Source organism: Myotis brandtii, unplaced genomic scaffold (assembly GCF_000412655.1).
Source record: "Myotis brandtii unplaced genomic scaffold, ASM41265v1 scaffold499, whole genome shotgun sequence".
NCBI lineage: Eukaryota > Metazoa > Chordata > Mammalia > Chiroptera > Vespertilionidae > Myotis > Myotis brandtii.
The window spans coordinates 1,703,818-1,717,400 of NW_005369027.1; positions in this window are offsets into that span (position 1 = coordinate 1,703,818).

A 13,583-nucleotide genomic window follows, 5' to 3' on the forward strand; every position below is an offset into this window, starting at 1 on the left:
AGGCGGGGAACGTTGGAGTCTGCAGCAAGCAAGCCTCCCTGCTCGCTTCAGTGCCTGGCTGCTGGCTGCCATCTTGGCTGACAGTTAATTTGCATATACTCACTGATTAGCCAATGAAAAGGGTAGCGGTCGTACGCCAATTACCATGTTTCTCTTTTATTAGTGTAGATTACAGTTTGTGGCCTACAGCATGTGCTCAAAAATTATTTATTGAATTATTAAGGGTGCTGGTAGCATTGTAAATGATCACAAATAAATATATTTGGCCATATGTTTCAAGAGGCAGTAAATTTCACTTAACAGTTCATAATAATAGCAATATTTATTGTGAGATAGTGTACTAAACTATATAAATATCACTTCTTAAACTCTATCCTAAAAAAATACAAGATGCATTTAACAAATATTTATTGAGCACCTACTATGTGCTACTCTCCCAATTCTAGTAAGAGGAAAATAAGTCTGAACAAAGATTTTTGTTATAATGTTATTTCTCATACCAAATATTTAAAACAACCTAAGTTCCAACAGTGGGAAAATGGGATGAGTGGCAAGGTTAATCCTTTTATTAGTTAACTTTGAAAGGATAAAATGGTATTGTCCAAAATAATTTATTACCAATTGTCGAGAGACCAAGATGGCGGCATAGGTAAACACCGCAGACTGCTGCCGCAAACAACCACTTCAAAGATACAACTAAAAGACGGAACGGACATCACCCAGAACCGCAGGAAGGCTGGCTGAGGAGAGACTCTTCAACTAGAAGGAAAAATAACAGCACACCGAGGCTCAGAGGAGGCGCAGTGTGGAAAATACTCAGGTGCGGAGGTGCGCGCGCAAAGCGGGCTGGTGGCTGAGAGCGCGGTTGTCGTTTTCGGTCAGGGGGGAGTCTCAGACTCTGAGCTCCAGATACGGGCGAATCGCTGGGGACTCGGACCCAAACGGGAGAAGCGGGAGTGTCTGGCATCAGTTGGAAGGCAGCTTTCCCTCCGAGGTTTGCAGCGGTTCCGGGGGTTCTGAGAAGCAGAGCCTCTGGGAACGGGACTGAGAGGGGCCATAACCGCTCCCTCCGCCCGCCCGCCCTGTTGAGCCCGCCCCGCCCAAGCCCTGCGCAGAGCCATTTGCCAGATCGCCTCAGGCAAAGGCTAGATTAGCACCTCCCCAGAGGACAGAAGTTTTCCGCGGCAGACACAGCTGATTCACACAGCCAGTCGGCCTGGTGGTCAAATCCCTCTAGTATTAACTACAACAATCAAGGCTCAACTAGAACAAGACTGCGCACAAAGACCACTAGGGGGTGCACCAAGAAAGCATAAAAAATGCGGAGACAAAAAAACATGACAGAAATGGAGGATATAGAGCTAAAAAACGCAATTTTGAGGGCTTGCAATAAACTTTTGGAGAGCTTCACGAAAACTAATGAGACCCTCGATGCTATGATAAAGAAACTAGAAATTAAGCATACACGCTCTGAAATAAAGAATATTACACCCAATAGCAGACCAGAGGAGCGCAAGAATCAAGCCAAAGATTTGAAATGCGAAGAAGCAAAAAACACCCAACCGGAAAAGCAAAATGAAAAAAGAATCCGAAAATACGAAGATAGTGTAAGGAGCCTCTGGGACAGCTTCAAGCGTACCAACATCAGAATAATAGGGGTGCCAGAAGATGAGAGACAGCAAGATATTGAAAACCTATTTGAAGAAATAATGGCAGAAAACTTCCCCCACCTGGTGAAAGAAATGGACTTACAGGTCCAAGAAGCGCAGAGAACCCCAAACAAAAGGAATCCAAAGAGGACCACACCAAGACACATCATAATTAAAATGCCAAGAGCAAAAGACAAAGAGAGAATCTTAAAAGCAGCAAGAGAAAGAAACTCAGTTACCTACAAGGGAATACCCATACGACTGTCAGCTGATTTCTCAACAGAAACTTGGCAGGCCAGAAGGGAATGGCAAGAAATATTCAAAGTGATGAATACCAAGAACCTACAACCAAGATTACTTTATCCAGCAAAGCTATCATTCAGAATTGAAGGTCAGATAAAGAGCTTCACAGATAAGGAAAAGCTAAAGGAGTTCATCACCACTAAACCAGTATTATACGAAATGCTGAAAGGTATCCTTTAAGAAGAGGAAGAAGAAAAAGGTAAAGATACAAATTGTGAACAACAAACATGCATCTATCAACAAGTGAATCTAAGAATCAAGTGAATAAATAATCTGATGTACAGAATGAACTGGTGATTATAATGAATCAGGGACATAGAAAGGGAATGGACTGACTAGGGGGGGGGGAAAAAGAGGAACAAATGTAACCTGAACAATAAAGATTTAATTAAAAAAAAAAAATAATTTATTACCAATTGTCAACAAATCATAGATTTCACCTTGACTGGACAACTGGAAAGGCCTCCTCTAGTCATTTTACCCACTCCTGCTCTCTGAGGTTAGAGCCTCCACTTAAGTAGTTGCACAGCCACACTTTTTTATGTCTCTCCCTAACAACTGGAGAGTTCTGTTCTTTTCATCCCCTGTCTTATGGGCCCCATAGTCATTTCTCCTTGGCCTTTGAGCTAGCATTAATGGCTTCAGCCTAATGTGTAAACAAGGCAGATCTTTTACCAGGTTCTTGAATAAGTCTTTACTGAGCACCTATTCTGTGCTGCCTTCCCAATTCTAGTAGTAGAGATAGAAGGGGGGGAAAATGACTAGCCAGACAAAAGAATTTCAAATTTTAATAAATACTAAGGGTACAAACGGGGTAGAGATAGAGAATAATAGAGAATGTCCTTGAAATAGAATGGACAGTGAAGGCCTCAAAGTGGAGTCACTATTAAAACTTAGAGCACCACTTTGCTTGTGTGGCTCAGTGGTTGAGCATTGACCCAGGAACCAAGAGATCACCAGTTCCATTCCCGGTCAGGGCACATGCCTGGGTTGCAGGCTTCAGCCCCATTAGGTGGGGTGTGCAAGAGGTAGCCCATTGATGATGTTTCTCGCTCATTGATGTTTCTATCTCTATCCCTCTCCCTCTATCTCAAAAAAGCAACAACAACAACAAAAACTGAGAAGAGTAGGAGAGACCTGAGTTTGTGGCCTACCCCATCTCAGATCAGGTCTAAGCCCTCTCCCTGGGAATATGGTAACTATACTCTATTTCAAAATCCTCATGTGAATCTGCTTCCAACTGGCTATGAAGATGAATAAAGAGAACCTGGACCACTACCTAGTGGGGACGACAGCACTGATTTGGACCATTACTCTGCACATGGACCAGAAAAGTGTATGGAACCTTAAGATGACTTTCTTTCCTAAGTATCAAATGATGACTAGAACATACAATCTCCTTTCTCTGGGTTTATGGCAGGAGATAGTTTAATAAATAACTTAGATTCGTCATGGAAAAAACATACACAACTTAGAACAAAGGGAAGGATCAAGCTTTGTGAAGAGAGGGGTGAAAAGCAATTCTAGGTGGAGGGAGCAATGCAAAACCCTTGAAGGAGGAAAGAGTGTGGCATTTTCCAGGAACTGAAAGAAAATTAATACAGTTGAGCACAGGGACACTTGATATGCTTGGTGATAGGTAGTCAAGAGTCCAGATCCAGTAGGGCACATTAAGGAGTTTTATTCTATGTACTATTCAAGGGTTTCATGCCAGCAGAAGGGGCAATGATTATGTGTGTTAAGAAAAAGATTGCATTTGATGCTGAACTGGATAGGACTGCTGAATTAGAGGAGGGTCAAAATGGAGGATATACATTATTGCGCAGGCTTTTGCAATAATACAAATGAGAGAATAGTGGTGAAACTAAGGAGGTTGTGATGGAGATTAAAAATGAAGAAAGTAGATAAAAAACATACTTTGAGAATAGGATTAACAGGGTTGTGATGGAAGGTTTGTAGGAAAGAATGCTGGGCCCCTGGTAATTTTCTGCTTTGATATTATCCGTTATAATCTATGCCGTTTAATCTATAATGTAAAATTATTCTGGATATTTATTATAGAATTTTTCTCAACTTTCACTCTCACAATTATACTAACTTCATATCCTGCTCCAAATTTACATTCTAGCTGCAATTTCCTTCTCAGTATCCTAGTGTGAAACAGTAGAAATGTTTATATTATGAATATCTGAGACATTTTTTAAATGCTCTCTTTCTATAACTCTCTATAACTTCTTTGTGTTTGCTTTTCGTCCCCTAATTATTAGGCATTCAACTAGCATTGAAATAGGCATAAGCCTGCAAAATCACATGTAATGTGGCCCTTGACCAGTATGTGGGGATGTGTTCAAGCCTTTGAAATTACCGTGCTAGTACTCCGGTTACTATACTTTCCGAGCAGAGAAAGTGCTCAAAATGCCCTGGGTCTTTTTTGTGTGTCAGTAAAGAATAAAAATTGTTTTTAAAAACAAAGAATTATATCATAAATTACGTTTTAAAGTTAATTTTATCCCAGCAATCATAAGATGAGGATTCTGCAAGTTCTAGTTGATAATGAGCTCCACCAAAGCAATACGGTATGAAGTGTGGGATCTATACTTACATGAATCTTTTTTCTTTTAAAAGAAACAAAATAGCAATAAAGTGGAGAAATCTCAACTACAGGGCTTAACAGTCAAACTTTGGGTAGCAAATTGAACTATTTTGTTGCTACTAATTTTGAAGGGTCCTATAAAGATATCTGAGGTTGGAAAGTTCTAATATAGCTGTCAGAAATATGAAATCTGGAAAGTTCACTTTATTTTGTTCCTTGTGCCCGGTCCCCTACCAACTTAAATCAGTAATATAACCTTCATCAAGTCAAAAGACAAGAAAATACACACACACACACACACACACACACATATATATATACATATGTATATATATGTATGTATATATTTAAGTGGCATGTCTCACTGCTTTCAAATAGGATCAGGACTAAAACTAAATTTGACAAGTCTTTCTCAAATTAACAGTACTGCTTCTTTGAGTAGAAACTAAGCACAGAATGATTATGTTCATCTATTGAATCCTTTATTAGCAACTTGCAAAGTACACAACTGTATAAAAGAAACAGTCTTGCTTGCACCTTATTCATTTCTAAAGGGAATTTACAAAACATTTCAGGTTCTTAATTAAGCATTAAAAATCTTACAGAAGCAGCACAGGATCACAAAATAGCTATCATCCAAAAATAAATAAAACACAAGCATTTTATGAATAGATTTTCATTTGAGTTTGAAAATGGATTCTTATAGTCTCAATGTAAGATGTGATAGCCAGTAGGAACAGTTGAGAAGTAGTGACTAGGAAGGGCAGTGCTCCTAAAAAACATACTATAGTTGCCATCTCCATATTATCTAAATGCAGTTTAGCTATATTAAAATGACAGCAATGTTTGCCCAAGAAAAATCCATACAATTCAAGCTGCTGTTTTACTTTTTTATAATTTTTTTACTTTTTATTGTTGACATTATTACAGATGTCCCCTATTTTCCCCCATCCCCCCTCCACCTCCCCCCCAGGCCATCACCACACTATTGTCTGTGTCCATGGGCCATGCATAAATGCATATAAGTTCTTTAGTTTAATTTCTTCCCATCCTCCCTCCCCCACTCCCCTCTGAGATCTGTCTGTTCCATGCATCAAAAAAATGGAACTGCCATTTGACCCAGGGGTCACACTTCTGAGAATTTATCCTAAGAATGCTGTTTTATTTTTATTTTTTTTTAAATTAAGTTTTTTATTGATTTTTTGAGAAGAGAGGGAGGGAGAGAGAGAGAAACATAGATCAGCTGCCTCCCGCATGCTTCCTGCATGCCTCCTACTGATCATTGAGCCTGAAACCTGGGCAGGTGCCCTGACAGGCAATCAAACCGGTAACCTCTTGGTTCATCGGTCTATGCTCAATCATTGAGCCACATCAGCTGGGCTGTTTTACTTTTTAAAAAAAAAAAAAAAAAAAAAGCAGAAAAATTACTCTGTAAACTTAAGTATATTAAGAGGTGAATTTCAGTGTTTTGGGCTGTTCACTTTCAACAAACAACCAACTTCATCTGTTCAATCTTTAAAAGAAAGCTAACGTCCCAAAAGCAGCTTCCAAACTGCTCTCATTCACAAGCTCTGATAGTGTTGACAATAGAATAGAAATCCTGGGGAGTAGGGAATGTTAGAATTGTTCTGGTGTGGAAAACATCTTTCTTTTTTAAAGCACTACACCATCAGAGAATACTGCAGGCATACCTTGTTTTCTGTGCTTTGTTTTGTTTCACGCCACAGGTGTTGCATTTCTTTTAAAAAAATTTTTTTAAGAATCTTTTTTTTTTGGTACCAATGGAGAGTCACATTCTACTTAAAAATCCACGAGACATTTTTAAAAAAGATACAACCAAGAAAAAGAAAGGAGACACAGATGAAGAAGAACTACTAAGAGGCTCTGAGGTAAGTTATGCTTTCTTCTTAAAACACTATTAAAAATCATGGGCAGATATCCGTTTACATACAATAAAAAATGTTAGAATAATGGAAAGAGTGAGATTCATGCAATTGCCTGAGTGAGGGGTTAGAGTTGCTCTTATAAGTTTACCTGCCATGTTCTTTTTGTTTTTAATTTTTTATTGTTGATAGTATTACATATATCTCCCATTCCCCCCCTCTCTCCTTTACCCTCTTCCTCCCAGCCCCTACCCGCCCTCCCAGGTCTTCACTACCCTATTGCCTATGTCCATGGACTTTGCATATAAGTATATACATTTTTTGGTTTATCTCTTCTCGTCCCCCCAACCGCACATTGAGGTATGTCAGTCTGTTCCATGCCTCCATGCTTTGGGTCTTTTGTTGGTCAATTCATTTTTTTTTTTCATTAGATTCCACAAATAAGTGAGATCATGTGATGTTTGTCTTTCTCAGATTGGCTTATTTCACTTAGCATAATATTTTCCAGGTCCATCCATGCTGTCCCAAAGGGTAAGAGATCCCCTTTTTTATAGCTGCATAGTATTTCATTGTGTAAATGTCCCACAGCTTTTTTTTTTTTTTTTTTTTGCAGGCAAAACCCTCCAACCAGCAAAAAGATTACAACTCGCTTTATTGTGATACTTGTTTGATTACAGTGGTCTGGAACCAAACCTGCAATATATCAAGGTATGTCTGTACTCGCTTTATTTTGTGGTGGTCTTCCCTCCCCCTGCCGCCCCGTCAGCATTATCCTATCTAACAATAGACAAACATGGTAATTGGCCGTGCCTTCGCTACGCCTCCCATCGGCTAATCAGCGTGATATGCAAATTAGCCGTCTAAGCCCCGCCCCCAGCCGGGACTTGCAGGAATCCTCCTGCAACGGGCTTCTAGTCTATCTATATAAAAGGCTAATATGCTAAGTGTCAGACCGATTGACCAGTAGCTATAATGCACACTGACCACCAGGGGGCAGACACTCAATGCACAGGCATAGAAACATGCCTGAATTCATGCACCAGGCCGGTTTCAGCCCAATCCCCATAGGCCAGGCCAAGGGACCATCCACCTGGCCTGCAAGGATTGGGCCAAAACCAGCTCTCCAACATCCCCCGAGGAGTCCCGGATTGTGAGAGGGTGCAGGCTAGGCTGAGGGACCCCACTGGTGCACGAATCCCTACAATGGGCCTCTAGTTGAGATATAATTGATATGTAACATTGTGTAAGTTTAATGTGTACAATGTGATGATTTGATACATTGTGAAATGATTATCACAGTAAGGTTAATTAATTCCTCCACCACTTTAAAAATCTTGAGCTGAATATATTCAGACATGCCTTGTTTATATTTGGATAATCATCTGTGCTTTGACTGCCTAGAATAGTTTCTCCAGGTTCTCCAACCCCTCAGGCTCCACAGACTAGCAAAATGCTCAAGATGATATAAAGGAGACCCTTGAGATGCTGTTTAGCATGTGTATTTTGTCTATTGCATTTGCTTATTTTTATTCTTTAAGTTAATAAGCAATTTGTTTGATTTGCCAATAACATATGCAGACATAATTTCTTGGCTTTTTGGCCATAAATATTTAAATCTTCATTGTTCCTACACTACCTTATTTACAACTATCAGCAGTTCCAGCCTGGACTTCTGCCACAACTGTGGACTACCAATAGTCTTGGCTCTTTGGTCCATCCACACAGCCATGGAGGTGATCTTTCTAAAATGCAGATTTGATCACATATCCTTAAAATCTTTATCACTAGGCATTAAAAATCCTACATAATTAAGTCTTTATCATCATCTGCAACCTCATTCTTGCCACATCCTCCAAATCATACCTTATCTTCAGTATATAAGCTATGAAATATGCTCTCTCACACTTTTCTTCATTTTCACATTGTTCCTTCAACCTAATGAGATCATCATTTTTCAAGACTCAACTCAGACAGTTCTTTCTTAATGAAGACTTGCCCTGTCTATAACAGTTAGGAAATCCCCCTCACCCCCAAATTTGGTTTCATCTTTTGTTGTAGAACTTGCCACATTACAACATAATCACTTGTCTGTCTTTCTCCCTAGACTGCTAGCTCAAGGTCAGGAACTTGGGTCTTTTCAACCTTGTATCCCCAAGAATGAACAAATACAATTGTTTCATATTAGTCAGAAGCTCTAGTTGCCAATTTTTTTATCTTTGAGCAATAAAATATGAAAAATCAATCGTTAGAAAAAAGTTTTTGTACAAAATCTCTCAAAACAATGTCTCTAGGGAAGAAGATAATTAAGAAGCGCTAAGTGAAGACAATGAACATGTGTATAATAAAGATACATTAAATAGTTGTCAATTGCATAATTGTTCCTTGTTTCGATTACAATCTTTCTAAGGGAGGGACCTATATTATACTTTTTAAAAAATTTCCTCCAAAGCCTAGAAGAGTACTATGTTAATAGAATCATCTCGGGTCTCTTTTTATTGATGAATGAGTGAATCCATTATATCTAAATCTCAATAGGAATTTATAAGCCCTGCTTCTTTGAATCTCTATGTATATGGAAATATCTTTGATGACAGGGGCTTTACCTTGTTGATTTTTACATTCCCAGGTGTTAACACAGAGCACAGAACACAGTGGAAGTTTGATAAATGTCTGTTATCAAGATTACCTCATTGAAATATACATTTGCTTTGCTCATCATTGTATCCCTGTGACTTAAGGCGACATCTTAGCCACAGTAAAAACCTAGTCAATATTTGTTAGATACACATGATTTGGAAATATGGCCCCTGGAAGGTACAACTAAAATCTAATATAAAAGGTTTTCCTTGGTCCCTTGGATTCAGGAATAAATTCAGATTAGAATTAGCATAATTCTGAAAGATATTTTATTTATTACTTTGAAATAGTTCAACCCCACAGAGTGGAGAGGGGTGGGCAAAGAAGGGAGAGAAATTGGAAACAAGTGAGGCTCACAGGAGAAAATAGCTCCTCGGAGGGGAGCCACATGCTCTGATACCCATGGCAGCCGCATGAGGAAGCGGCCTAAAATTAGCAGGATGGGCAAGCCCGGGAAGGGAGAGCCAGGCAGCTTTCCCTGCCCTCAGCAAGTGAGGTGAGGGTCTGGGAGCCCCGGTGGCAACCTCCTTAGCGGGTGGAGCCCCACTGCAGTGTGTGCCAGGTAAGGCCTTCCCTGGGAAATCACCTTGGGAGGCAAAGCAAGAGGAAACTGACTGGGATGTCTGGACAATTGAAAGATTTAACATTGCCTAGTAAATTTTACTAGCAAACTTCCTGGCGCCCCCAGGAATCTAATGTTTAAGAGAGCAATGAGAGTATTTTTATATCTATCCTCACCCAAGGTTTTCAACTAAACCACCCCTTTCCTCCTTGCGGAATTGGGCTCTCTGGGGTGTGTAGGTGCTATTTTTTTCAAGTGTTAAAGTACAGGGAGGAGGCTGTCCTAGAAAATTGTAAAACCAGGTGGAAGAGGAATGAAGAAAGGGTACCTCCAAGTAATATTTAAAAATGGACAAGATACTGCAGAGCCAAAAAGGAAAGGTTAGAAATTACACCAATAGGCCTGGATGGGCAACAGTGTGCTTTTTTCATGGATGAAGTACAGAGTGGTTGAGCTGGTCAAAGACAGACAACAGGATCCTGGAGGGGGTCAGGATTTTCTCAGTATTATTATTTCATGAAGAATTAGGTCAGTGATTTACTTTATGATGCATATAAGTTATTCCCAGAGTATTTATCACTCTCCATAGTTTCTATAAGTTCCTGTCTTCTGTTCTGGAATTCACTTTTTTGGTTGCCTATTGCTTTTTGAAATTACAGTTGATTAATGGTAAAAACCCTCCAATGCTATTACTAGTAAGAGGGTGTCTCACAGGGCCAGTCTGAGGGATTGTGTTTATTGGACAGCAAAAATTCAGAACTTTTAAAAAATGGCAGCTTTATTGAGATATAGTCACATACCATACAATAATTCAACTAACCGTGTACAATTCTGTGTTTTTTTAGTATATTTATAGTTTTCTAACCATTGTCACAATTAAATTTAAAATGTTCATTACCGTTCTCCCCAAAAACCCATAATCATTTAGCAGTCATTCCTATTTGATATTTCCTGTAAATGAAATCATACAATATGTGGTCTTTTCTGAGCTTTTCTTTTCTTTTTCTTTTTTAAGGGAACGCCTAAGTACTTAATGGGAGAAGAAAAAAACTCTTCTTTTGGTAATATTCATTGTTGATTCATCACAAAGGGGATCTGTCACTGCCTCTAGTCTCCATTCTGAATGACCACTTATAACCCATTATTCTAAAATTATTCAGTTATGGTGGCACTTCAGTTCTATATAAAATTATATGATTAATAAATGCTTTTCAGTATTGATGGTTTTTGTTTAATGATAAAATAAGTAGCCTGATGGAATGACCTGATGAAATGAAGTGCATCCAGTTATGATCTCATTAGAGAACTTATATGGTACATATCCTAAGGTTTTAGTAAATAATATATGAATTAAGTTGTAGTACATCTAGAACAGTGCCTGGCAAGTAGTAGATTCTTAGTAAATAGTCACATTTTTCTCCACCCTACTTTGAATGTTAAACATTTACTCATATTATAAGATATACAGAACAGATTTGAAGAAAATCTTAACCTAGCAGAGTGCTTTGAACATACTAGTTACTCAATAAGTGCTTATTAAAGCAGGGAAGGGAGATTCAGACATGAATATGTGCATTATATACCTGTGACACTCTTTTATAAAGGCTCTATAAAACAGTTTCATATGCTGGACTAGGAGGCACCAATTATAATTTCATGTTCGAGCTGATATCAACTGCAGTTTTGGGTAATTGACTGACCTTTTCTGGTTCACAATTCATCTACAACTCCAGATCCAGGTATGCTGGATCATAGCTAAAAGCCATCCCCATTGTTCATACTGTGGAAATGTTTTATGGCAAAGTCTCCAAGACACACCTGCCTTGTATTTATTTCATGCTAAAGGTCAGACTTTGAATTACAAGACTGCTTCTTAGGGAAGTCCAGTGGTTGACTGTCACAAGACCTTGCAGCTTGTAATTACCTTGATGAACTCATCAGCTTCCATCATCTGGTCCTCAGCTGTCCAAGCTCAGAAACCTAATTTGTTTATCAAAAATTCTTACAGCGATCCAGTCCTTTAGCAAAGTACTTACAAACCAAACTCTGAAGAGAGTAATATAGCAGCCAGAATTCCAATTTGTTAATTTATAATGAGATAAATGGCTTTAGAACAAACAAATATGTTCTTCTATTGACATAATTTTTTTTTATCTATAAGGCAATGTATTTTTTAAACTAAAAAATCAATAGGAAGAAAAAAATTTAAATAAATAAAAACTAAACTAAATTGAGATGAGAATGTTGCTGCAAGGATTGCAGCAAGGCGGGTAATTAATTGGTCATGGCATTTGGCCGTGTGGGACCGGGGCCCCCAGCTCTATCATCAAGAGCAGATAAGACTTTCTTAAATGAACATTGCTGACTCTTTCTTTTCATTTCCCTTTCCTACTGGTCATTCTGATTACCTCCTCAAGTGCAGATATAGATGTAGATGTAGAAATAGATATAGACACACAAAGTTGATTTATATACACACATATATTTGATAGATAGATACCATCAATCCATCAATTATACAACAGCTAAATTTTGTTTCTTCCCCCCTCCCGTGTACTTGAGGCTTTGGGTTTTTTGTTTGTTTGTTTGGGGGGGTTGGCTTGAGGGGAAACTTTCACTATTTTTTTCTATATGTAAACAAAATACACCCTTATTAGGAGTTTTTTTTTTTTTTAAGTACAACTAAGAAAAAATATGAGAGAAAAACCTCTAATAATTCTACTACCTAGACATAACCATTTAAATTTTTGGAATTTTGTACTCCAGAATTTTAAAAAATAAAATAGGGTCTATGTCAATTATAATTAAGAAATAAATTAAAAATAAATAAATAAAATAAGGTCATATTATACTGTTTTAAAGACTTTTTAAAATTTTTATATATCATAATTATTGTTCCATGTTAAAAATGTGTTTCCAATTTTATTCTAGTACAGTTCTTTATAAACATCCTCATAATTACATTGGAATGTTAGTTCTTTTCTTAAGGTGTCTAAATTTACACCTTAAAATTAGTCATTTTCTATTTTCTATTTTAATCTTTAGTGTCCAAGGTTCTCTGCTAATGTCTCCATGTTTTTCCTATAATATGAAATTTTTCATATTTATATATCGCTTTTAAAAGTTTTTATCATATATATCACATTTCAATTTTTAAATACTTTGTTTTATACTAATTGTAATCTGAAGTAAGTAAAAAACATTTTCCTCATTTTTCAGTAACTGAAAAGATGAGTTAACTGAAGTATATGGAGTGATTTTCTCAAGATCATAGAGCCAGTGAGTGAGAGAGTTGGGTGGGGCTAGAAGGTTCTTTTTTCCTTAGATCAGTAATTTCTCTTTTGTGAGCAAGACCCCTGTAGGGCCATGAAGCAATTGTAAAAGGTCCACAAATCCATGTCTGGAAACAGAATAAGCGTATTATTTATTAGAAAGTGTTACAAATAGTAAAACATAAATTTGTTGGAAATAAGTATTAAATTAATGGTTGTTTTTTATGTATTTTCTAAATCAATAGATTAAAAATTATATTTATCATCACTTAGGAGACCCACAACATTTTTTAATGTTGGAAAGGCATCCTTGTACTTGAAAAAATTAGGAACCAGTGCTTTCAGCCTTTGGAGTTCACTGTATTTGCTCTCAGGTATTATAAAATGGCTTAGAACTCTTGAAAAAACCATGCTTTAAAAATATAGCCAGCAGTATTTTATCACAAATAAAATTTTCCCCATGATAGAAATTAGGCTGCCCAGAAATATTCTTACTAGGTCTTGTTCTTTAGAGCTTTCAAAGAAAAAAAGTAGGTGATTGGAACTATAAAGATGTAAGACGTGAAGATATGAGACATGAAAGCCAATACATGTAAACAACTCTTCATTGCCATAGTTTGCAGAAGTACCCTTGGCATTGTCAGGGTAGGAGAGCCAATCATAAATCACATTGCAGACTGGAGG